Source organism: Neomonachus schauinslandi, chromosome 3, assembly GCF_002201575.2.
Source record: "Neomonachus schauinslandi chromosome 3, ASM220157v2, whole genome shotgun sequence".
In the NCBI taxonomy this organism is placed as follows: domain Eukaryota; kingdom Metazoa; phylum Chordata; class Mammalia; order Carnivora; family Phocidae; genus Neomonachus; species Neomonachus schauinslandi.
The window spans coordinates 142,758,570-142,785,162 of record NC_058405.1 but is presented as its reverse complement, the minus strand read 5'-3'; the positions used below and the strand labels follow the sequence as shown (position 1 = coordinate 142,785,162).

Genomic DNA, 26,593 nt, shown 5'->3' with positions numbered 1-26,593 from the left:
GTGGAAAATAAGAGTACTCACTTTTATAAGCATCTTTGCTATTTGATTAAAAGGGAAGTTGAGCACCCTCAAAAAATATCCTGAAGTATTTAATAGATTTACAAGATCAAGTGGCTTTACAATAACTAAATGATTTGTCACAACTCTCTCCCTACTCCCAACTCTCTTTCTCCAGAATTTCTTAGATTCTTTCTGTTCAAAGAAAACCCTATAAGTCTTCTAATAAATACAATCTTAAGGCTTAGAACTGTTCTTAAACTGTTCCAAGTAGAGGCTCATCGTCTTCATTTTTTTCTTTTCATTCAAGAAAATGTTAAGTTCTCTAATGGTGCATTTCTAACATGAGAGCCTTTCTCTGTAAAATCAAATATAAAACTTAGTTTTATAACTTTAGTTTTGGAATGACCACTCAAAGTTCAGAGAGGTGAGAATTTCTTCTGGTCTCCATGATCCCAGAAGCCTAAAGAAAACCTAACAAGTCTTGCGAATTCTGGATAGTTGGTGTTGTATGGTGCAGGTAGACAGATCAGGATGGAGAAGAGAGCTTGGTAGAGCCAGCTGAACCATCAGCATGGCTCTGAACTCCTATTCACATACCAAACAGATAAAGTGAGAGGTTGGGCTGGCATAGAAGCAGTTCTTTCCTTGTCATCACTAGCTTGGTGTCCTTGCCAAGGGTTTCTTGCCAGGAGATAGCTCAGTTACCATGAGCTCCCTGAAGTGTTCCTTGGCAGTCCTGAGTGAATCTGAAGTGTGAATTTCATGCCTTTGCTTTTCTTGCTTTTCTTCAGCTTGTGCTTGTCTGTGATTTTGAAAATTAACTATGAATTTTTAATAGATTGTTCATATTTTGCATATTATTTGAACTCTTTAGGGACTAGGACATTATCTTTTACATCTTCTTTAATAGTAACAAAACGAAATTTTTGCTTTATGAAATGTATTTTTTCTTCCTTATATAGAGCAGTATGTGAGTGGGAAGATTCTTGAATTGTTCCTGCTTCTCCTTGCCAGAAGAAAATAAAAGTATGTCTTTCTTATGGTAACCAGTGTTATTTAAGGCTATCAAAATGCCAACAGGTGGCTTCTTTTCTTGTTGAATACAATGCAACCTAAATATCCTCTTCCTTCACATAAAGGAGTTAAATCAGAGTAGATTTGCTTCTTATATCTAAAGGTTAAAGGCCAAGGGATAAAATGTGCATAGTATTATGTGTGTGTGTGTGTGTGTGTGTGCTGTGACTGCTATAGGATTCATAGGGATGAGATATAGGTTAGTTTTATAATAATTTGGTTTTTTTTAATGAATATTTTTAGAGATATTGAGATTCTTATATTTGGGTTATTGTATTCATAAGATGCAGAAAATTAGTTACAGGAACAATATATTTAACAACTTATTTGAAGCTCCTAAATATTAAGTATATTGTGGAAAAATCCTTGAATGGGTAAATAAACTGTGGTACATCCAGATAATGAAATATTATTCACCCCTAAAAAGATATGAGCTATCAAGCCATAAAAAGGCATGGAGGAATTTCATATGCATATTACTAAATGAAAGAAACCTGTCTGAAAGGCTATATACTGTATGATTCCAATTATATAGCATTCTAGAAAAGGTAAAACTATGGAAACAGTAAAAAGATCCATGTTGTTAGGGGCTGAGAGGGAGGGATGAGTAGGCAGAGAACAGAGGATTTTGGGGCAGTGAAAATACTCTGAGACCTTAATGATGGATATACATTATACATTTGTCCAAATCCATAGAATGGACAACAACAAGAATGAACCTTAATGTAAACTATGGTTCATCAATTATAAGAAAATGACCCACTCTGGTGGGGGATATTGATAATGGAGAAAGCTGTGTATGTGCAGAGAGTATTTGGGAAATCTCTGGGCCTTCTTCTAAATTTTACTTATTGAATTTGAAATTGCTCCAAAAAATAAGGTCTTAAAGAAAAACATGATAATCTATTGTTCTTTCTATTTTAAAATTTCAACAAATAAAGAAAAAATATTTTAAAGTGTTGATATTTTAATTTTTAATTTAAAAAAAATCAGAGAAAAATAATCCAAAATTTTGTGCTGGGGAGGGGAAATGTTTGCCCCACTCTCCACTACACTACTGCCTCTGCAACTCCCTGCCTGTTTTCCCTTCTCCTCCCTTCAAAGATTAGTCAGTGTCTGGGAAAATTTGGCAGAAGTGCTAATCCTAAAAGGCAGGAGCTATGCCCTGCTTCCCTCCTTTCTCTTCCTCCTGCACAGATTGATTAGGTTAAGTCTAGCTGAGGGCACTTCCTGTCAACTGTCACTCTCCACAGTCAAGCCTAAGCCTGGTAGAATGCTAAATCCCAAGACTTTGGGTTTGAGGATGCCAGTCAGAACCCGGTCTCTTTCTTTTAATAACAGACCCAAATTTCTTTTGAAAGGCAGCCCTCCTCCATTATCATTGGTTGATGGAGTTGATCTTATTCCCAACATTGGACAAACAGTGGGGCAAGGGGAACCCCTATTGGCTTTTAATCCAATAAGCATAGTCTACCTTCCCAGTCATGAGACTGGTTCACAGATGGGCATGTGACCCAGTCAGAACTATAAGATACAAGAGACTATTTTTGGAGCTTCTGGGAAGAACTAACTGGGGTCTTCCTTCTATTGAATGTGGGAGTAGGAAAACAAAGGGTCAGAGCTGTGCAGCCTTTTTGCTAGCAAAAAGGGATCCACCATGAAGATGAAGCTTACTCACAGAGAAAAGCACAGCTGAGACACACAGAAACCAAATCTTGATGACATTGTTTCAAACTGCATCAAATCACAGCTGAAGGAAGTACCAGCACTGAATCTGCATTTTCTGGTCCTACACATTTCCTGTTTTTCTTTAAGTCGGCTGAGCTCAGTTTTGTTCTCTGCAACACACAGGGTGCCTATGACCCAACCCTCATAGCTAATAGGCTAATCTTTGGTATATTCAATGCCCTCTGTTCCCACCAGTTAAACAGTATGCTTGCCAGGAATCTGCTGTGATCCTTCCCAAACTTGTTTAAGGCAGTTGTAATTTTATATAGTAATTATATAAGTTAATTAAATATTAAATAAACTAATAAAATATGAGTATGAAAAGAAAGTTACAGATACAAAAACTAAGTTTAATATTTTGAAAAGCCTCATGAAAAGTAAGTCCTATAAAAAAAGGTATCTAATTTAAAATGAACAAGACAAGAACAAGAGTTTGGAAGAAAACTAAACAAAACCAGTAAGATTTTTGAGCTTAGTTTGCTTTGCGGAGGTCTTAAATTCTCATTCCACTTCAAAGACACTAAAACGAAATCACAGAGACACATTTTGGGTATGGTTAATTCTAGAAAGGTGAATTGAAGCTCCTCAAATCAGCAGATACCTATGCAAAGAAAAAAAAGCTTGGTTTCTACATCAACTGATTGACCAATGAATGCATTTTCATAAACTTTAAGTTAAGTTAAAAAGTTGTTAATTACTGTTTAATGTTTTCATACTTTAACCAGTATTTTTGGTTAATTGACTACTACAGGTTTCAAAATTCTATGAGCTCAGGGGTTACTGTTCTTGAATGGAAGATGGGGCTGGGTGGGGATGGGGAAGCAACATTAAGAAAGTGAAGTTTAAACTGTCTCAGGAGATGAATGTGCACCTGTCACAGGAGAGGCTGTTGGGATTGTGGGAAGGAAGAGCTGTGAGTTAAAATATGAAGGTGTGAGATATCCTCTTAGATATCTTCTTCAACACAGGCAATCCTTATAAAGTAGTCAGTAGCTATTTATGATGGATTTTAGGCAGATTTTTATTTTAGAAAATCACTCTGGTGGTAGGTGGGAAGATGGATTAGAATGAGCAGGAAAAATGTTAAAGGAAGATAGTGTCAATGGATGTGGTCATCAACTAAATAATAAGAGTCAGGAAGAAGGACAAACAGTAGATGACTTGGCACTTGTCAGTGAATGGAGAATGAGGTGACTAGGAAATAAGCTCTTTGACCTTAAAGAGTTTAAAGTTGAATAGTGTGCTGAGACCAAGTATTTATTGAGCATGTTTTGTGCCTGATATGGTGCTAGGAACAATGGGGATGATTATTGTTCTCTAGAAGCTCAGAGTTTTGAGAAAAAGATATATGCTACAATAGGTATTGGCTACGCTTTAAAAAGTTTTTATTTTTCTGCCTTTATCCAACCCCTTTTGTAGAATTTCCAATAGAATGTTGGTAAAAGAGTTGTATCTCCCATTATGGAAGCCAAAGGTGGCCAGACATTCCCTCTCTCTTCTCCCTGAAAGCTATCATTTCTTTAGGGACCCAGAATGATCCAAATGGATGTTCTTGACCTACCTTAAAATTTGGAGTTTTTGATAAGGTATCAGGTAGAGAGATAAGTTGTAGGGTGAGTCCAGCTACCTAGTATATTTCCAGTAAATTCCTTTTTCTGATCAAGTTTGACCTATGTTTTGTATTGCCTGTGTTTACAGGCAATACAAGACAAAACACAAAATGTGATTTGGTAGAATAGGAAGGGGAGAGACCTTTAAAGCATACCATCAGTACTGAAGGAAATTTTCATCATCTATCTTCCTTCTAATGTCTCTGGGGAGAGCCTTTTTAAGGGGGAATGATTATAACATTCCCTTCTCTGAGAGCTTAGCTTACAGAGGATCTTTGAACTCTTTTCTTAAGAGGTTAAGGATTTAATATTGTATTAGGATTTCTGTCCTTGGTTTTGTGGTATCAAACTCTCATTAACTATATATTGAGAATTTACATAGGGAACCTCCACATGTCTATTGGGGTTAATTTAATAGCAAATATAAGTGAAATAAGTCAGATAGCAAAAGACAAATACTGCATGGTATCACTTATTTGCAGAATTAAAAAAAAAAATCAAACTCCTAGAAAATAGAGTAGAAAAATGGTTTCCAGGACCTGGGGGTTGGGGGAGGGGGGGAAAAATACAGAAAAGTTGTCCACAGGATGCAATTTTTCAGTTATATGGTGAATAAGGTCTGGGGAATCTAACGTATAACATGGTGACTATAGTAAATAACACTGTACATTATAACTGAAATTTTCTAAGAGAGGACAACTTAAATGTTTTTACCACCCCCCCCCCCACCAAAAGGTAAACATTTGAGGTGATAGATGTGCTAACTGACATGATAGGAGGAATGCTTTCATAATATATGCATATATCAAATCATTACATTGCAAACTTTAAATATCTTACAATTTTATTTGTCAACTACACCTCAATAAAGTTGGGAAAAATAATTTAATAGCAAATAATAGGTATATGTATTGTTCATTTTAGGGATGAATAAAAATTGTGAAAAACCAAATGTATTAACAACAAAAGATTTCATGAGTTCAAGGAACAGTTTGCAAATGTATTTATGTTTATATAAAGTGCTTTTTTTACTAGGTTGTATAAAGACAGAAAAAGAGGGAAGATATCAAGCTTAAAGAGTGATCTTTGGAATATGATAGCTCAGACATTGGACCATTACTGAACAGAAAAGTGGGCTGGCCCACTGTCCGTGCAATGAGAGCACTTAGCATCATTTTAATTAGTGCAAATTCATGATGTTGTTTTTGCTTTCTAGTGTTTTTAAAAAGTGCTCGCCTACACTTCAGTTCTGGCTTCCCCCACATTTTGCTTTCTTAAGAAAAGCTCTTCAAATAAGCATAATTTCTCAGAATCAGAGTCAGATGGGATAATAAAATGAGTACAAGACTGAGTTGGGAATTCTAAGACTTAGTCCTGGATCCGTTACTTCCTGTTATTCTCTCTGAGCCTTAGTTTTCTCATTTTAATGTAAGACTCAAAGGAACCTTCTTTATTTGCTTCAGAGTGCAATTGTGAAGATTAAATTAGTACCAGATATAAAATACCACCCCATCACTCTATCCCCTCATATGCTTCTTTATTCTTACAATTCTTACTTTATACCTGTTGTACAATAGTATAATATAATGTACGCATATACATTATATGAAATATAATGTATAATAATAAAATTTGGTTGACTAAACAAGTGAATAAAAATATTCCTTTTTTTCCTAAAGATTTTATTTATTTATTTGAGAGAGAGAGAATGAGAGACACAGAGCACGAGAGGGAAGAGGGCAGAGGGAGAAGCAGACCCCCTGCTGAGCAGGGAGCCCAATGTGGGACTCGATCCCAGGACTCCAGGATCATGACCTGAGCCGAAGGCAGTCGCTTAACCAACTGAGCCACCCAGGCGCCCAAAAATATTCCTATTTTTAACTGTTGAAAGCCTTTCTTGGGAAGCTTGTCTCTGACTGGGGATTAGGCCCAAAGTCTTTGATTCCAAAAAGCCTTTTCATACTTGATTGATGATCTTGTCTGTTTGTCTTCCATTGTACCAGTATTACTTCACATTATCTCAAGATACGGCCCACAGCATCCTCCTGAAGTTTTCATTCAAGCTATTTGTTGTAACTATTTTTTTAAAAATATAAATATCTCAAAATCATGTATTCCTAGGTTGTGTTTATTTGCTGAAATTGATGTTTTATAGATGAGTGTTTCCTTATCAATAGAGAAATGTATGAGAATTTTGGCTTAAAACTAATGGAGCCTAAATTTTACTTTGCCCAATACAAATAATAACAAAATTTTTAAATGGAAGTGATCACATTTTTATAATCACACTTGCTAGAACTTAAACTGGAGAATTATTAAAAAAAAAAAACAACAGCTCCAAAAACATATGCAAAAGAGGCAGGAATTTAATCTTTGTTAGGACTGAATGTGTCTGTATTGTTTACTGCTATGTAATTTGTGCCCAGCAGAGGTTATAGCTCATAGTTGGCACTGAGTGTTGAGTGATAGAAAGGAGAAATACTTGAAGGAAAGCAGTACAGTGTATAAGTAGTAAGGAAGATAAAGCAAGGAAGAGGTCAGGAGAGAATAAATATTGTGCATGTGGTAAAAAAGAAAGGCACTTTTGAGGGAGCAGTGGAGACAACAGCAACACACAACTCTGAGCATCTTCAGGTTATCCTTGATCTCTTTCTGTGTTCTTTGTACCATCAAGAGTTTAAGAAACCAGAGGAAAGGCTGTACACTGAGTTCACATTGACAGGTAACCTCAGTCCCTGATCATGGCTGGAAAGAACAAAATCCCCACTGATTGATGATTAGTTTTGTAAGGTCAGAAGTGCATAATACATTTCAGAATGATTTTTTTTTTTAATGGTTAAACATTTTTAAAAGGTTTAAGGAATCAAGCCTCAGTTATTTAAACAATTAAATAAGGGACAGTATTCTCTGATGGTGCCAGTTCATAACAAAAATATATTTGGGAAGAGTGTGTATTTATGCCTTTGCACATACATATTTCTATCTATATGCTAATATATTTCTATATTTAAAATATTTTTTTATAAAGAGAAAAATATCTTTCAAGCACATATTTCTATAACATTGGTCATTTGAATGTGATTAGGGTCCCAACCTTTATTAACTTCAATGAGAATTACAGAATACAGGCATAAGTTATTTGTAAATTAAATTTGTAAGAGCAAAAGCACTCACATATGGTAATTCTTATACTTCTGACATTCTCTATTGTTTTCAGAAACTGGGACATGAAACAGTACCAGCCGCAGATATCTATTTTCCCCCTTTTATAGTTAAGATGCATACGTATTTATAATTGTAAGCAATTTTTATTTTTTGTGCTTTGCTTTTTTTTCACAGTGAAAAGCTATGGGTTCACATACTGTAATGTTAATGTAACATCTCTCTGATGAATAAATTATAATTTCCAAAGCAAGTCTCCTTGGAAATTTGAAAAACAAAACAATAACATTAAAAGGAATGAGCCTGAATTGATCTTAACCAGTTCTTGATTTAATCAAACTATAGGGGATTTTCATTTCCCTAGTACTATGTTGTTTATTTTATTTAACAAAATTTTTGAGAGCTAACTTGATGTCATTGGTATATTGTTTCCTGCCATGAGCCAATAAATTCAGTTCCGTGGGTAAATGCTCTGTTTTTGGCTCCTAATAGAGGCACACGAACTGAGGTGGAGTCATAAATTGGCCAGTCCTGAATTCCACTCAAGGAAGATTTCCTAGCTTGTTTCTCCAACTGGAAAATTTCTGATTCAGTTTGTCACTTTATGCCCCCAGTTCTGCTATTTTTTTCCATTTGTTCATTCCATCATTTTCTCTAGTTACTAAATTTTTGTAAGTGCCACAATCTTTTGAAGATATGATGTTTGCTTGAGGATGCTCATATTTCCTTTGATGGGGGGGGCAAAGAGAAGGCAGTTGGCAGTAGGAGTAATTAAAGGTAATGCCAATGATAGTAATGAGGATGCTATTGAAAAAGCTGGTATTTATTGAGGTCTTATTATGTGTCAGGTACTGTGCTCAGAAATTTATGTATTTATATTATCTTATTTAATCTTGACAACAGCCCTGTGAGGTAAAAATAACTTTAGTAAGGTGCTTTATTTGGGAGTTAATATTATAAATGCTTTACATGGATTATCTCAATTGGTTTGCTTTAGTGTGATTTAATGGCTGAAATGTAAACATTTTTAAAAAACTTAAATGCTACATATACTGTAGAGATGTCAGTATCTACTATGATTCCACTATATTAGGAAAATCCTCTAAAGGAGTTATTATTCTCAAGTCTATTTTATACATATGAAAACTGAAGCATAGAGATAAGAAAATTATCCAAGGTCAAATAGCTAGTAAGTGGCAAAACCAATATTCAAACCCAGGTCTTTTTCACATCAGATTTTATGAATACTTGTGCTTTATGATTCTGCTTAGTAATAAAGATGAAGATTTCAGAGTGAGTGTTGAGTCCCCCTAAGCAAATGTGGAAAACAAACCTGGATGGAATAAAAATGGAACAGGGACACTTTCTTTTTTCAATTAAATATTGCTGTTGGTAATATTTAAACCTTGAAGATCCTCCTTTGCCTAAGGAGTCAGTCAAGTAGAGGTAAATGAGAGAAAGGAGGTGTTTTTGTTTTTTTTTTTTCTTCCTATTGTCTTCACTATTAATGGTATTGAATGCATTTTTCATCAAGGTTTCACTTTGTGTGTGTGTATGGTAAAGCTAAGTTGATGAACTTTCATTTGCTTTTTTGGGGGGTGGGGTATATTTTTCCTGGCTCAGCCTACACATTTGGCAGGGACACTTCCACATTTGGGTATGTTGTCACTGAGTGATACTTTTTATTCACAGGCTCATTATAAGGTCTGACAATCCTAAGATCTTGAAGAATTCCTGGCGCACGTATGTGCGTGTATGTGTGTGTTGTGTTCCTGTAGATAGTACAATCTATCAACTTCCAATAGTTATTTATTTTAAATTTTAAAGTATCCTTAAAAATACAGAGAAAAATTAACTTCAGATTTGTGGATTAGAGGGAAAGGATACTGCTTATTCTGTTTTGTGGCCTCAGTTTCCCCAGAGGAAAATACAGGGTCTGACCTAGATGATCTCTGAAGTAACTTACCACACTACCACCATAATTCTTGTTTGTACCTGCCATTGAATGGAATCAGAGTAGATTATGACAACTCTGTAGCACAAACTGCCTCCAAGTAAAAAAGTCATTTCGACTTCAGCCATTAAACCACACTAAATTAGACTTAGACTCTGTTGAAAGGAACTGTAAGTGAATACATTTGCGGTAAATGAAAATTGGCTGGCATGCACAGTCATTAGCAGTGGGTGATAGTTTTTTTGGACGTTATGTGAAAAGAACAGAGAGCTGTTTTGGAATGCCTTTGAAGTTTTTTCTTTCAGTTCTAAATATCTGAGATTCTTTATAATTTTCACAGCAAGAATGGTCCATAATTTTTGCTGGGTCTTAAAAAGTCACATGTGCTTAACAATTGTGGAGTTTCGGGGTACCTATAAATCAGACTTCAATAAGGGAAACTCCTAAGTTGAAAAGAATAATTTGAAGGTAACTCTAAATTTTTTCTTTGAGAAATAAAAACAATCTAAATGATAGAATTAAGGAATTCATATAGTTTTAAAATTTTTATTTGAAACATATGTTCCAACATGGTTCAAATGGTTTAAAATAAGAAAGGAAGGAAGAAAATCAAAAGTTGCTGGGCATACCCAATGTGCCAAGCATGAGTGTTAGGAGCTTGAAATGTTAGGAAAGCAAAAGATTTGCATAATTAGAAGATTCACTGAGTTCTTACTGTAGTGCTGAAATGCTAAAATGCAACTTTAGGTCATATGGTATTCCTGGGATCTTGGAAAACAGCAGTGACACCCAGGGCCATGGAACAAGAGCTTCATAGTCAAGGAGATAAAGCCAGAGCTCCAAGACAAGCTTATATTCTAGCTCCATAATATCAAAAATTTCCAATGTCAATGCTCATTAGCAAACATCTTTATAATAGAATATGGACAAAGATCTGAAGCACAAGGTTGTCTAAGCAGTTTAGAAGTGATTCAAAGGTTGATTTTTGATATTTGTTCATTTATTCATCCATCCATTCATCAATCACTTATCTACAGTCCACAAAAGCCTCCTAGGGAAGATACATTGACCATAAGAACTATAATTCATAGTAGATAGTGAGTCATGCCATAAGAAAATACAGGTAAGATCTGTGGTTTTTCAGAGAGTATTGGGCACCAGGGAAAACATCATTGAACAGATGGCCTTTGAGCTGAACCTTACAGGGTAGGTTTGGGTGCCTCATAGAATCGATCCTTTAGTCTTCAAGCCTGCACAAGTTAGTATCCTTTGGGAAGTATGAGGACATTTATGTGGTGATGGTCTTCAGCATGTATCTTCTCTTCCTCTCTGCTTGTGGTATACACTTACATTAGCAAAGAGGACTTTCTGTGTATTGCAGCAAATGGACATCTGTTGTCAGTTCTTCAGTCTGACGTTTCAGACAGAGAATTATTAGTCTCAGTTGAAGTATGTTGTAGTAACCACACCTGACCCAAACAGGAGACTGTACTTAATTTCATAAATGCTTAATGGCAATAACATTTCCCTCCACCCTCTGACTTGATCTCATTTGTGCTAAACAGCATGCCTTAGTGTGATCGATCCATGGCTCAGATAAATTTATCTTTGTCCTATGTGAATTGAATCTTGTGAGTTTTCACTTCACTGGTATGCTGTTTCACAGAGCAGGATGGTCCACGTCTTCTTCTAGGCAGGGTTAATGACTACACATGCCTTTCACTTAATAAGCATGTTAAGATACCACAAAATATTTCTGAGAAATCATTGTTAACTATTTTACTTTTTAATTAATTTATTCTGGCTAACATATTTAAGATATTTATATAATAATAAAAGCTGAGATGATGTAAACATGATACCATAACTACTGTTTAAATTGAAATGAATGGAAAAACATACTTGTACTTTTATCTTGAATATTAACATTTTAAATAGTGATAAATATTGAATATTCATGTCCCAGCATGCTATCATTTCTATCATAACTAATTGCCTAATAAGGTTCCATGAAATTTTGTTTTGATGCTAAAGGCCCTTGACCATATTGAATTTTAAAATACTAACTCATGATTGAGGGTTAAAGAAAATACTCTTAAAAGGCATGTGCAGTTTTATGCCAACACACTAATCTTTAAAACAGCCCAAGTATTTTTGAGCTGCAATAATGGAAAAAACAACAATACTGGGCAGGAATGAAACAGGAAATGTTTAAATTTGTTATTGCCCTAGGCAGAAACTGATCTAAGTAATGGTTTTAAAAGCTATACAATATTTAGGATCTTAATATTGCCTACAGGGTTGAAATATATTCCTGTGCTATAGATTTCCCTCTTTTGTACACCTTTCATATTGAAGCTAATTTGATTCTTACTGTCATAAAATATTTTTCTTTAAACTCCCAGATCAGCTTCCTAAAACAATATTTATAGGTTTCATCTGAAGGGAATCACCAACATTCATGGATCCTAGAAAAAATAATCTTGTTTAGAAGCAAAACAATGTCATTTGATTCTTTGTCAGATGGGAAATGGAATGTTTGTTTTGAGGAGATAGCTCAAGGCATAAACTATTTAAGTGATTTGTTTTACTGTTGTTTTTATACCAATAAAAAGCTGACTTTAGCCCCTTCTGTGAACCCTGTTGAGATCTTAATATTTATATTTAGAAGTAAGTTTCTTTATATTTTCTCATTGTCTTTTGCAAATATCTATATCTTCCATATCTTCAGTAAATGGTCCTAAATTAAACTCCATTGTTATTTGTCTGCATTAGCCTTAAGTGCTGAAAGAAAACACAATCACTTTCCAGCATGCATAGTCATTTAATCTCACTGAATGCTTAACCATCACATTATGCATTTCCAAACACAATTATAGTATGGCCCAACATAGTCTAAAATTCCATTTTCCACAGCCAATAAAAACAGTTTTTTGGCCCAGATCCAAAGTATGCCAACTTTAACTTGTGTATCTCAGGACTGTTTTAGTATACTAAACCCCAAAGGGTTAGGTATCTTTTCCACTCTTTTTTCCTTGTTTTATTCAAGAAAGAGACTAAGAGTGTTAAGTACTGAAAACATTCTCTAGGAAAAAATTAGTTATATAATTACATACGCATGCACGAATACATGGTAGATAGATTAGATAAATTCCTTTAAGTAGAGAATGGTATATAGAAGCCAAGATCTTCGTACTGGGTATGCTCATTTCAACTGAACTGTCATTGCTTGCAGGCTTTCTCAGTGGGCAGAAGGAGGAAATAGATTCTCCCCAAACTCAAAATCCATAGGTAGCATTTTGCAAAAGTGCCATATAGATATGCATTTAATCATTGCCAACCTACTCTATGCATGGTAGTATTAAAGAAATGTGTGGAATACAAAGATGAGTTATTTCCTCAACACAATAGCACAAAAAAACTATAATTAATGGTGGACCAAAAGAAGTAAAAGAATTATTGCAATTATGCTGTAGATGCCTTAGCAGTGGAAGTAAGGAAGTTCAACAGCTAGATAAGAGACATCTGTTTCAGACTTGGTTTCCAAAGAAGTCTTCCAGAAGCAAGACTTACCCACCCTGAGGACTGAATAGTAAGCAAGAAATAGCTGGGGGGGAGAATTTGAAGGAAGTGTATTCTAGGCTGAAGCACTCAGAAACTATAAATTTCTGGAGAAAGAAAATAATGATCTAAGTGAACTGAAAATAATCAAGTATAGCTGGGGCACGTGGGTGGCTCTGTCGGTTAAGTGGCTGCCTTCGACTCAGGTCATGATCCTGGGGTCCTGGGATCGAGCCCCACGTCTGGCTCCCTGCTCAGTGGAGAGCCTGCTTCTCCCTCTCCCTCTGCCTGCCACTCTGCCTACTTGTGCTCTCTATCCCTCTGTCAAATAAATAAATAAAATCTTTAAAAATAAATAAATAAAGGGGCACCTGGGTGGCTCAGTAGTTAAGCGTCTGCCTTCGACTCAGGTCATGATCCCAGCGTCCTGGGATCAAGCCCCACATCAGGCTCCCTGCTCCGCAGGAAGCCTGCTTCTCTCTCTCCCGCTCCCCCTGCTTGTGTTTCCTCTCTCGCTGTGTCTCTCCCTGTCAAATTAATAAATAAAATCTTAAAAAAAAAAAATAAATAAAATAAATAAATAAATAATAAAAAAAAATAATCAAGTATAGCTGAAGCCTGGAATGTATGTATGTTTATGTCCATGAGTGAGTAGGGGGATTTTGAGAGACATAGCTAGAGTACATAATATATATGATATATGAAATTTAACATGATATCATGTTTTGTTTTGTTTTTTTATTAAAGATTTTTATTTATTTATTTGACAGGGAGAGACACAGCGAGAGAGGGAACACAAGCAGGGGGAGTGGGAGAGGGAGAAGCAGGCTTCCCGTAGAGCAGGGAGCCCAATGCGGGGCTCGATCCCAGGACCCTGAGATCATGACCTGAGCCGAAGGCAGACGCTTAACGACTGAGCCACCCAGGTGCCCCCATGATATCATGTTTATAATATAATTTTAATTTTAATTTAACTTAATGTAATAATATAATTTTAAAGAGTTTAACTTGAGGGCATCTGGGAACCACTGAAAGATTTTAAGTAAATGAGGATTCTACCTTTAGAGAGCTTTATTTAGTCCATTGTCACAGATAATTTATGTATAAATAATTATTATCCAAAATGAGTTTTATATGTCCCTTGAAAGTTAGAGAAACAATGGTATGTGAGTTAAGAGTTGGAAGATTATTTCTACTTGAATAGTTGAGAGAAACTTCTCTGAAGGGAAAACATTATGGTTGAGCTTAAAACTCATTCAGGGTTGTAGATTACTCATTTTATTTATTACTGATTATTTTGTCTTTAAATCACTATGAACATAAACAATACATGGATGTTATCCTCCAAAACTTTCTACCTTGCCTCTGAAAAATGGTATCATGAAGTTTTAATATAGCAAATTTTAATTATAAAATTTATTTTAAGATATAAAATTTAAAGGTAATGCTGATTATATATTACAATTAAAAGTCAATTATAGACTTTTCAATGTCTAAGATTTCAATACAATTTAAAGGTTACAGTTTTAACTGTAACTTAAAAAAATCATTTTATATAATTTTAAAGTTGTGGTAATAGTGCAAGGAACTCCAGGAACAATTATTGATTTTGTTCCATTTATTATTCTCTCTCTCACTCTTTATAAATACATATATATACATATCCATATATGTATATGTATATAATTAAATATGTATATAAATATTAAATGTTATTATGTAAGTACAATAAAGTTAAATGTGTATTATATAATGCACACACTTTTTAATCAATCATTTGCACATCTACAGTACTATTATTAAAATCAAGAAATTTAACACTGATAAAATGCTATCTACTCCTCAGTTCATATTCAAATTTTGTCCTTCTTCTAATAATATCTTTGATAGTTATGTTATTCCTAGTCCAGGATCAAATCTAAAATGACATATTGTATTTAGTTGCCATGTCTCCTTAGTCTTTTAATCTGAAACAGTTCTTCAACCTTTCCATGTGTTCTTTTGACCTTGACATTTTTAGAGCACAGGCCAATTATTTTGTGGACCCACCCTCAGTTTGGTTATGTTCAATATTTCCTCATGGGTAGATTCATACAGGAATAGGACATAAATAGAGTATCAGGAGAAACATGCTGCTGGTTTGTCTTAATATGGATGAAGTAACAGTAAAGTGCTTAGCTTTTATGTTTAAATTAATAAGTGATTTGTAGAAAGACACTTTGAGACTGTATAAATATCCTGTTTCTTCCTTTAAAAAAAATGTATTGAGGTGCAATTTATATGCAAAAGACTGTACATATTTAATATATAAAATTTGATGAATTTGGACATATGCAGACACCCATGAAACCATCAAGGTAATGAATGTATCTATCACCTTCACAAGTTTTTTCCTGTCCCTGTTTGTGTGTGTGTATTGATAAGAATATTTAATATGAGATCCATTCTCTTAACAAAACTTTTAAGTGCACAGTACAGTATTGTTAACTGTAATTATAATATTTTGCAGCATTCATTTTGCAAAACTAAAACTTATTTAACTTGCATAACTGAAACTTTATACTCACTGAAAACTACTCTCCATTACCCTCTCCCTCCAGTCCCTGACAACCACCATTATACTCTCTGATTCTATGAGTTTGACTATTTTAGATACGTCATGTAAGTGGAATCGCGCAGTATTTGCCCTATGGCTGGCTTATTTCATTTAGCATAACATCTCCAGGTTTATCCATGTTGTTACATATGGCAGAATTTCCCTCTTTTTAAAAGCTGAATAGTATTTCATTGTATATTTACCACATTTTTTTTCATCCATTCATCCATTGGTGGACATTTAGGTTGTTTCCATGTCTTTGCTACTGTGAATAATGCTGCCATGAACACAGGGGTGCAGATATTGCTTCAAGATTCTGATTTCAGTTCTTTTGGATATGTACCCAGAAGTGAGATTATTGAATCATATGGTGGTTCTAGTTTTAATTTTTAGATCCTCCATACAGTTGTCCATAGTGGCTGGACCATTTTATATTATACCTACCAACAGTGCATAAGGATTCCAGTTTCTTTACATCCTTGCCAATACTTGTTATCTTCTGTTTTTTTTGATGATAGCCATCCTTACAGGTATGAGGTAATATGTCATTGTGAATTTGATTTACATTTCCCTAATGATTAGTGATATTGAGTACCCTTTTATATACCTATTGACTATTTGTTTGTCTTTGGAGAAATGTCTATTCTTTTTTTTTTTTAAAGTTGGGTCCATGCCAGCACGGAGCCCAATGCGGGGCTCAAACTCACGACCCTGAGATCAAGACCTGAGCTGAGATCAAGAGTTGGACGCTGAACTGATTGCACACCCCCCCACCCCCTGCCATGCCCCTATTCACTTTTTTAATTGGGCTACTTCTTTTTTGCTATTGAGTTAAAAGAATTTATATATTTTGGAGATTAATCCCTTATCAGATAATGGTTTGCAAATGTTTTCTCTCATTCCTTCATTACCTTTTCATTTTGTTGGTTGTTCTTTGGTGAAGAAGCTTGTTAGTTTGATGTAGTACCAATTGTTTATTTTTTGTTTGGCTGCCTCTACTCTTGGTGTCATATGCAATAAATCATTGCCAAGAACAGTGTCAAAGAGTTTTTTCCCTATATTTTCTTCTAGGAGTTTTACAGTTTTAGGTCTTTCATGGTCAGTTAAGTTTTAATCCATTTTGAATTGATTTTTCTGTATAGTGTAAGATGAGGATCTAATTTCTTTCTTTTGCATATAGATACTCAGTTTCCCGACATCATTTGTTGAAGACTGTCCTTTTCCATTGTGTATTCTTGGCAACCCTGTCAGAGAACAGTTGACTGTGTATGTGTAGACTTATATTTGGACCTTCTAGTTTGTTCCATGGAGCTGCATGTCTGTCTTTACGTCAGTACCATACTGTTTTGATTACTGTAGCTTTGTAAGATATTTTGTAATCAAGAATTGTGATATCCTCAGCTTTGTTCTTCTTTCTCAAAATTGCTTTGGCTATTTGAGGTCTTTGTGGTTCAGCATGGATTTTAGGATTGTTTTTTCTATTTCTGTGAAAAATGTCATGGGGATTCTTAAAACCTCAAGCCACTTATGAAAGAAAATAAATAAATAAATAAGACAAAAATCAATAGAAGGATATCCTATGTTTAAAGACTGGAAGACTTATTTTTAAAACGTCCGTACTACCTAAAGTCATCTGGATTCAATGCAATCCCTATCAGTATCCTGTCTCTTTTTCATTACACTTTTACCCACTGTTTTAATATTCATTGATTTTATAGCTCCATCATTCCTTTGGTGTTTATAAGTTGGTATTTTACTCTAAGGAAGAGCTTTCTTCCCAATTTATTCAGTCAGTTTTTTATATCAATAATGATTCAGTGATTTTTATTTTATTCAGTGGGTAACAATACATTGTCATCATTACTTAATTTGATGCTCAAATTGTCCCACATTTGACCAATGGAGCCTCTTCAGGCTGTGTTTTTTTGATATGTCACCATCATTCTTTGAATGCTTCCTTACTTTCTATCATAAGAGTATAGGTTCATCTTACACTCTCCCTCCTCAATCCTGGATTCAGCCTATTTTATAAGGAATCCCAATTTTTTTTTTTTAGTTCTGAGTGTCATACAAAAACCAAAATTTGGGTGCTTGGTGTCCTAATTACTATTTATGTTTCATTGCTTCTCAGTCTTCTCAATGGACATAGCTAGAATTATATATAGTATATACATTATCTTTAGCTTATATCAGTACCTTCAACTCCTATGCAACACCAAAAGATATATTCTAGTCTTACCCTTTTCCATAGGTGGAATTCCCTCTCCAATCATGATAAATCTGGCTCTTGTTATCCCTAATAATCCTTTGCTCAAGACCATAGGACCTTTTACATTTGACAAAATGATTGTGTAAAAAATAAATTTTTGCCAAAGAATAAATATGCATTAGTATTGAAAAAATTTAATTTGGAGGAGAAAAAACTGAGGGAAGGCTGTTTAAACATTACGCAAAGTTTTTGTATACCAAAAGATACAATAACTAAACCACTGTGGTATTTGTACAGAAAAATCAACAGAATAGAAAAGAGACCAAGCCAAATAAACATGAAAATTAAATGTACCTATGATAACAGTGGCATTTTATTTTTTATTATTATTTTTTAAGATTTTATTTATTTATTTGAGAGAGAGAGCACAAGAGGGGGGAGGGTCAGAGGGAGAAGCAGACTCCCTGCTGAGCAGGGAGCCCGATGTGGGACTCGATCCCGGGACTCCAGGATCATGACCTGAGCCGAAGGCAGTCACTTAACCAACTGAGCCACCCAGGCGCACCAACAGTGGCATTTTAAACTAAAGAGGAAAGTAAAGGACATTTTAAAGATATAGTGTTGGGATAATAGGTAATTTGAGAAATTTGGAAAAATCAAATTGTGTCATATTGAGGTAAATCTTAAATTTTAGATACTATTAATTCATTTCCCAAAAGAGCACTATTTTTATTTGAATTATTTTTTAAATGATACAGAAAATAGGTAGAGCGTATATTATTTCTTTCTCATGAATGAAGACACAAATAGGCATTTACTAGAATTGAATGTGAATATATGCCTCCATATAATTAGGAAGAATAGATAGCTGACTATGTGGTATGATTTAAAAGGGACCTGTAACTGAATAGCATCCAACCAATTTACCATAATTACTTAACTTTACAGTTTTTAATAATTATGTTCTGAAATGTGATAGCAGGCAGGTTTTTATCATCTGCTAACACATCAGCAGATACGGTTTTTTTGTTAGGTTATCTGGCTCACATTTGAAGGAGCAAAACACAGAACACAGTTAAGTTTTTATAGAAATCGAGATGAGAGGAAAATACATAGAACGTTGATTCTAAGTGGTTGCTGTAGTTCAAGACTTAAACATCCAGAAATCAAAATGGGAGCACTGGGATCCTGGAAGTGAATCCTGAAAGATAAAGAGCCCTAGGAGACAGACTGTGGCTACTTAAATAATATGCCAAAAGCCAGCTGTGTCACTCTTCCTATAAAATAACCACACACACACAGAGATTATTCAAGTGAGTGTCAAGCTGAAGACACAGGACAACTTTGTTCTGATCTTTTCTTGGATTCATATCTCTTGTTGAGTTCCTACACATGTCCTCCGAAAAGAAAACATTCCTTGGAAATTTTAAATCAAGGCACTGAAGTAGAAAAAAGAGAAACCTAAAAACACTTCTTGAAACAAACTGTTGTCATGTAAACAGATGGTCCTATTTCTTTTTTCTTAATGCCAGATATTTGTAAAGTTAGCTCATATCTTTTTTTCGTATTTATTCCCATAGGCAGCATTAATTGAAGTAAGTTTGGTATACCTAGTTAGAAAAATCCCCCAACTTTTCCATGATTGTCTTGCTTTCAGAGCTTTTGTCTTACTGAATTTATGGTGTTCCAGCACAGATATTGTTTCATTAAAGCCACAAGTGGCTTTCTTATTACCAACTGTAATGAAAACATTTGTGTTCTTCTCTTAATTGCTTTGCACATTTGGTACCAGTAATACCTTTCTTCCACTTGACACCCCTTCCACTTGTCTTGTAGGAAAAACTTTCCTTCCTGACTTTCCAGTTTTTCTGACATCACCTGGATACTCTTCCCTGCCCATCCCTTCAGTTGCCAGGGTTTTATTCTTGGGCCTTTACTCCTCTAACCTACATGTTATCTCTGAGCAATACCATCCACATTCACCGTTTTATATTTATGTAGCAATACCTCCAGCTTCCATCCATATACATTTTATCTCTGTAACTGACTCCTTACATCCTTCCATAATTTCAATATCTAGTTGCCCCTGAAACATCTCCACTTGGGCCATCCCTTGGTGTTGCAACTCACTGTGTCCAATAAACTCTGATCCTACTTCTTTCTTTGTATTTCATCATTATTCTTTTTATGATCTGAGTCTTCCTATACCATCCACTCAAATAACAAACCAGAAATGAAAATACTGCCTTAGAATCCTTTACTTTCTCATTCAGTATACCCAATTATTCACCAAGCCCTATGCTTTATTCCCTGTTAATATCTTAGAGTCTCTCTTTTCCATTGAATGCCTTTGCCTTACTTCATACCACTATCATCTTTCACCAAGACTCTAATATACTATTTACTGATATCCCTGCACTCAGACATGTTCTTTTCAAAAATATTTCCCACATTTTAATCAGTGAGATATTCTAAAATAGCAAAACTGAAGGTACCATTTTCCCTGACTGTAGCCCATCAGCGGCTACTCATTGCCTGTTGGATATAGTCTAAGCTCCCCATATGGCACATATGATTTGTCCTCTGTCTAATTTTCCAACTTTATCTCCTGCCACTTCCCCTCATACTTTTATCCTCACTCATACCAAGATAACTACCAGGTCCTGAATATAATGGTATTTCATGCTTCTTTGTTATTTTCCACCTTGCATTTACTTGGCTTTCTCCATTTTGTCTTTCTAGTAAACAATTCTGACCTGGTGAATTTCTAATCGCTGGCTAACCCTTGCTAAAACAGAATAATTTCCTCTATGAGTCTTCCTTTCTCTCCCTTCTGAGCTTCTTTTGTGTCTTTTATTTATTTTATGAATCCACTCACTGAATTGTTTTAGAATTACCTTTACTAAAGTGATTATTTTTTTCCTTTTAAACTTGAGCTCCTTGAGGACAATATCTGTGTTTTAGTAATCATTGTTCTCCTAACACCTGGTAAATCTTTGTCACATTGGCCAGTGAAGTTAAGCCATGTTATTTATTATTATTATTATTATTATTAGTAGTAGTAGTAGTAGTAGTAGTAGTAGTATTTTAGATTTTTGTTTATTTATTTGAGAGACAGTGAGCGAGCATGCACAAGTTGGGGGAGAGGGATAAGCAAACTCCCTGGCTGAGCAAGGAGCCCAATGTGGGGCTCAATCCCAGGACCCCAGGATCATGACTTGAGTCATGAGGCAGACACTTAACCAATTGAGCCACCCAGGCAACCTTATGCTGTGTTATTTTTAAAGGTGGGGCTTAAAGCAAAAATTGACCTAAAATAAAAATTTACCCATTTAGTTGCTACTTTGGAAACCAAATACTGTGCCTCAGTAAGCCCAACACAGCTAGTTTTCCCTTCATTGCTGGGACAGATGGTTGTTCCTTTGATTGTATACAAGGTAAAAAAGTTAGTATGAGAAAAGCCTTTATCTTTAAATATAAGTAACATTGAACAAGATGAAATTCTTATGTTGTAAAGTTCTTGGGAATGAAAATCAAGAGAACAGCATATTCACTTCCTCTATCTCAGGGGCACTTGGGAGTAAGCCCTCTCTGAAACGAAAAGCAAGAGAAATTCTGCCATCGTTGGGAGGGTGAACAACTTGACCTTGAAGGTCCTTGCAGATTCTAGGAGCCTACTCTTCTATTTATAACAAATAACTCATTAACTCAAGGTAAAAAAAAAAATAAATGTCCATGGGCTTCTATACTGAAACAATGTGTAAATTCAAAGCAAAAAAAAAATCAGTGTCCATGGGCTTCTATACTGAAACAATGTGTTCATTCAAAGCAGCAGCAGCGTTCAATATTTGCAGAACAATCCAGAAAAGTGAGTACAGAATTCCTACAATTTTAAGAACGTTAGAATCAATAATGGTACTTGGAACTCATCATTGGGAAAAAAAATTGCTAATGCAACAGGAGCAGAAGAAGAGAGTGAGGATAAAAATGCAAAATGGTTGTGAAGAGCACAGAAAGGGAATCAAAGCAAATCATATTAGATGGCCCCATTCAGGGGGAGGTACTAGTAGGTAATGCATGAACTAGGGAGGAGAGCAGTCTTGGCTCAAATCCTTGCTTTGCCAGTCCCGTTTGTACAATAGTATCTCTAAAATAGGGATACTAATTCCTATCCCAGGAGAATTCAGTGTAATAGGGTTTGTAGAGCACTCAGCAGGACTTGGTACATAATGTATGTTTAGTAAATGGCAGCAGTGATTCATACTATCTTTGTAGTGGAATATAGGGTCTAAGTAATCTCATTGGCAATTCTGAGCTTTACAAGTATACAAATGGAGCCCATCAGCTTTTTTTTTTTTTTTTTTGTGAAGGTGAAGTATCTAATAATGTGATTTTGAAAGAGGGTAGAGAATTTTAATTAATGAATTAATTTTTTTATGATATAAGATTCAGTTGCTAAGAGCATGATTTTAGAGAGAACTTCATTACACACACCTCAGTATTGGAGAGCCATTCTGTATACTGGGGATGGAACCACAACTTCATTTATGTGTTTACTCTGACTTGCTTTTTTCCTGGGGTTTCTCAGTGATGTTTTGACTAAATGTTTTGTTTATCCACTTTTGTTCAGTGAAAATTATACATCAAAGAAATGCTAAAATTTAAACTCCATCTTTAATCTCCTGGGGTTTTTTTGTTGTTTTTTTTTTTGGTACACTGATCCATGCATATGTGAGGTTTATATTGTAAAAATGACCCAAACCAAGATAATGTGTCTCTGAAATCAAGTCTGAATTGCTGCTAGGGTTCAGCCTCATTAAAATGATTAAAGAATTATATTTTTAAGATAGGGTCAGCCAAGATACCTTTTTCTTTAAGGCTACTATTAAAATTAAGAATATGATCGTTGAGAGGCAGGGTTGAGTAGGAACAAAGATGCTGGCATCAGGTAGAACTGGATTCAAATCTTAATACTGTAACATATAAGATGTACAGCATTCGGCAAATTATGTAACTTTTCTTAACTCTAGTTTCCTTGGGTGTGACTTGAAAATAAGAGAATCTATCTTCTAGGTGTGTTATGTAGAATTAACTGAAATAGTGTATAGAAAAGTACTGTGCCTAACACATAGTAAATGACTGTCATGTCAACTCCCGTGCTCCCATGCTTTCCATTGTGCCAGGTGGAGAAAAAAGCAGATGAGCGAAGATTGCCATTTTGAGGGACCATATAGCAAAATGAAGTTTGTAAGTTTTTTTTAAAAAGATGCAGAATTTCTAAAACAGACTTGATTTCCAATATTCTGTCAGGTATTGGGCTTTGATAACGCATCTAGTGTCAGGTTTGGGAAAATGTTCACTGACTAGTTTAAACCCTGTATGGAATTTAAATTTAGAAATTAATTAAATGAATATACAAATATGTCACAGGACAATTGATAGGAATAATATATTGATATGAGAAATAAGATAGCAATTCCAGAGATGAGATTTGCTAGGATGGATCATTCCAATGAATATGATGTGGGGGAAAGTGAGTAGAAGTGAAGCAAAAAGCTGAAGCTGGAATGAGTTTTTTGAGGAGTGAATGGATGTGAGGGTACAAATATATGTGGTCCGTATTTATTCTCTCTGAGAACTCATTTTTGTTTTAGAAAGGTAAAATGGGCAGTGACCTATTTCTATACATTTAAGTTATTTTTACAGAACCTACCACATATACTATTAAAATCTTGGCAAATTGAGTGGCTGCTTCTATTCAAAGTCGGTGTGAGTCACGATTATCTCTATTGCTGTCTAACTCTAAAAGCTTGGAGAGTCAATAGGTTAACATTTAGGAATTTTCCATTTACTGACACTGATTCAATTCCTTCTTGGTGGTAGTTCGGCATTTTTATTCATAGGCATTACTGGAACCTTAAGACAAACTTAAACAAAACAAAACAAACTACTAATTGAATCTAAAGTCACGTTGAAACCAAACTTAAAATACGGAGGAAAGCTGGTAATGATGACTCAGTCCTGAAGCTAAGTTAATGATTTAGTGATGGGTTTCAGAACTGCAGAAAAACTGAACATGTCTCAGCATGCAAGTACCTTTGGACAGCTTTCCACTGCCTGAAGAACTGCAGATAAGAACATTTTTGGCATGTTTGGGGAGTAATGGAAACTTCAGAATCACATGCTTTTAAACTGTGATACCACATCGATTATTTTCCTCATTACAGCTCCCCTCATATGTGATGGTGTGAACCTCTTGAATTCTGCAGGCTACCATGGCAGGAACCACAGCACCCTGCTTCGGCCACGATGCGTCCTCCAAATCAACTGTTGTTGCCTGGTGCTTATGGCTGATGAAATACTTTGCTTACCCTTCATCTTAGCTGCTTACTGAATATCTATCGATCATTCAAGCCCCGGTTCCACCGTCTCTTTCTTAGTCCTCTGACACAAAGGGAATTTTATATTAAGGAGGTCTCTTTTTATAATGTTTATTTAACTACCCTCTATGCAAAAGTCATTTACTTTTACAGTGAATTTATTTGTTGCTTGATTACACAGTGAGCTGTGGGTGGGTGTTTGGTGATGAGATTCTGCTTTAAATGATTTCCTTTGCTGTTGTTGTTGATGTCTTCACAGAATGTCCCACTCATTTAAAAGAAGTTGTCCTACAGGGCACCTGGGTGGCTCAGATGGTTAAGCGTCTGCCTTCGGCTCGGGTCATGATCCCAGGGTCCTGGGATCGAGTCCCGCATCGGGCTCCCTGCTCCTTGGGAGCCTGCTTCTCCCTCTGCTTCTCTCTCTCTCTCTGTCTCTCATGAATAAATAAATAAAATTTAAAAAAATAATAATTAAAATAAATAAATAAAAGAACTTGTCCTACAGCCAGCACTAAGGCTGTCAGGACTTGTGGGAATGCTAATTGGAGCCAATCAAACTTCAGCTGACCTGCTTCCACACTTCAGGGACAAAGAGGAATTTCTCCTACTCTGTGAAGTAGAAAGGCTCAGCTCTGATACCTGGCCAAAGAGTCAGCCAAATCGGGGAACAGTTTGTCCTTGCCACTTGAAGCTATATACCTGGTCTTCCTTATTAATTCACTGAAGAAAATAACAATTCTGATGTATTTTATTATTGAATGAGTGGCCAATAAATGAATTCTGACTTACAAGTAAGGAGCATCTAGTTTAAAACTATTAATGGGGTAGAGTCCCCATAAGGTAGAAAACATTTTTGGTCAAATTGAAAACCATTTCCAAAGTGATTAATCAGTTGCATTGTCAATTTTAATATTCCGTGCATTTATTCCCAGATATGTTCCTCATTTGAAGAAGTGTAATGACAAATATTTCAAGATGAAACACATATGTAAGTATTAGAGAATGTTAGGAAGCATTGCAAGAGATCAGGAAGAGTCTACTTTTAGGTTCTTGCAGATGTAGAGGTGGAAAGATTTTCTCTTCTTTGCTTCTAGGTTCTTTGGCTGGTCTAATAATTAAATTAAATTGATATAAGACAGATTGATGGGAGAAAAGTAAACAAAATTTAGTAACATGGATACACGGGAGAGACCCCGAAAAACTGAGTAACTCCCAAATGTCCAAAGCCATCAAGTTAAATACCATTTTCAGCTAAAGACAGATGTTGGGGGTGGCACATCAGTTATGGGAGGCTTCCAGGAAAAGCACAGGAAACAAAAGTAAGGCTATTATGCAGATTTAAGTCCAAGCTTTCTCCACTGATAATAGTTTCTAGAGATTTAGATATCTTCCTCTTCCTAGTACAACCAGGGAAACAACCTTAGAAATCGAGATTTCCCTAATAAATGTAACTGTTTCTTATGGGTAACTTTTACTCAGTTTTCTGAGCTTCACCAGGGTCTTCTGTTTCTTTAAAATAACCAGCTTAAGATAACCAATATGCCAAAGAGATATATTTTGGAGTGGTGTATTTTGCTCCCCTTCATAGACATATATTTTATTTTTGTATAACTTGACTAGGTTTATGTTTAAGGTAGTCAGGAACAGTTAGATGTTCTGATTTTTCCCTCAGTTACTGCATCCTGAAGAGTGGGTTTATTCATTCACTAAACAGATGAATTTGTGTAAATAAATCATTAACATGACACAAACAGATTATGAAGCTTGCTAATAGGGGAACAAAGACAGTATTGTAGGTATATGAATTCAGATGGGGCTGTCAGAGGAGTCACCTTCGCGGAGGTGAAACTGCAGCTGAAATCTGAGCAGTGGGCAGAAGGAATAGAATTTTAGACCTTGGAAACAGTATATGCGAAAGAGTCTGAAAGAGTGTGGAGTGTTCAAGGAATAAAACACCGGCGTGGCTAGTGAGGAATGAAACAGTCTCATTTGCAAAGAGCAAATGAGATAGGGGATAGATAGGTGAGGATAGTGTTAAGATTGTGGTATAATTTACTCACTATGCACCCACTGAAATGAATAAGAAAGCTGCATAAAATGATGGGAATAATGTGCTTATCTCTCTTCCACTTAATAAATACGATCTTACCTTCTCCGAGTTAGCCAGAGTCACCATGCCGTGTGGGGTGTGGGATTATCATTATCACAGATGAAAGTAAAAACAAATAAGAAGCCAGACTTTAATATAAGCATACCTTGGAGATATTTCAGGTTCTGTTCCAGAATACTGCAATAAAGTGAATATTGCATTAAAGCAAG

General features: G+C 35.3%; 1 protein-coding gene across 3 annotated transcripts in view; it reads left to right on the top strand.

Moving 5' to 3' along the window:
* The window catches only part of PDE1A (phosphodiesterase 1A), a 308,204-nt gene that overhangs the window by 49,320 nt on the left and 232,291 nt on the right, over window positions 1–26,593 (top strand). The window lies entirely within an intron of this gene.